The sequence below is a fragment of the Salvia splendens genome, chromosome 1 (assembly GCF_004379255.2).
Source record: "Salvia splendens isolate huo1 chromosome 1, SspV2, whole genome shotgun sequence".
Taxonomy (NCBI): Eukaryota; Viridiplantae; Streptophyta; class Magnoliopsida; order Lamiales; family Lamiaceae; genus Salvia; species Salvia splendens.
In genome coordinates, this window is record NC_056032.1 from 25960849 (window position 1) to 25962033 (window position 1185).

A 1185-nucleotide genomic window follows, 5' to 3' on the forward strand; every position below is an offset into this window, starting at 1 on the left:
CCGCCGTTAGACTTGAACTCGCGGTCACCGTCGTTGCTCAGCGCCGGTGCCGTCGCCGCTGCTGTCCCGTGTTGCTCGCCGCGACTGCTGCCACCGCCGTGTCGTCGCTGCTGCTGTCGCGGGGAGGCGCCGCCGCTGCTGTCGCAGAGAGGTCCAGCCGCCGGGAGGAGCTGCTGCCGGAGTCGCCGGACAGCGCAGATGCTGTCGCCGGCTCCTTCCCTTCCGCCAGCCGCTGTTTCCGCTGGAGTCGTCGGGAATGCCGCTGCCGGCAGCTTCCTCCTCCCCGAAACCACTCCGAACCCGCCCGGAAACACTCCGAAAAGACCCGCAAGGTGTATTTTTATTATCAAGCTACGTACTTTGGGACTTTCGATTGCATACGGCGAGTGTTCGATTAATTTCAATTGTTGGATTGTTTGATTTGTGTTAATTGTTGAATTTTCTTGTGGGAGGTTCATGTGTGATGATATGCAATGTATACAATGATCCAAAAAGAAGGGATTATACCTTCCAATAGGTTGGTCTTGGTGGTGAATGAACAAGAATGGTGAAGAATGAACTCATCCTCCTCTTGCTTTCTCTCGGCTCTCTCTCGGTTCTCTCACTCTCTCTTTTTTTTTTGTGTAGTGTAATGTGAGGAGTTAGAGAAGAGCATAAATTGAGAAGTGGTGGTGACTCTTGGTTTGTGGGCATTGATGGTGGAAGATAGAAGGTGAAGGAGTTGGAGAAGATGAAAAGTGGAAAGTCTCCATGGGTGGAGGGGGAAGGAATCGGCCATATGTGTGAGGAAGAAGACAAACATTTTTGGGCTTGTTCCCAATTGTTTGGAAAGAAGAATTGGACTCCCAAATTAAATTAATTGATTTGGGCTCTTTAAGTTGCAAGCCCAATTTGTATAATTATTTAGTTGGTCATGGCCCCAAGTCATTTAAAAGAAACATTTGGACCCTACTTTTAATTTGAGAAGCCCAAGATAAAACCGTACTTTATTTTCTCGCATTTTTTTCGATAATTAAAAATTCACGGAGCTTTAATTAATTTCGTTATCTTGTCTCCAACAAAGATTAAAATCGCCAAACGCAACAATTTATATTTGGTGTTGTTCCAAATATAAATTCCTCAACCGTTCCTCGATTTATGCGCGCCAAGCACTAAAACCCATCTCAACATCTCATTCATTAATTG

The 1185-nt window shown here is 46.5% G+C and overlaps 1 long non-coding RNA gene across 1 annotated transcript; it reads left to right on the forward strand.

The window, feature by feature from the left end:
* The first annotated feature begins 285 nt into the window (after positions 1–285).
* Positions 286–863, forward strand: LOC121804008. The gene is made up of 3 exons (XR_006051107.1): positions 286–332; positions 453–547; positions 628–863. It is a non-coding gene; the product is annotated as an uncharacterized LOC121804008 (long non-coding RNA).
* Positions 864–1185: the final 322 nt, after the last annotated feature.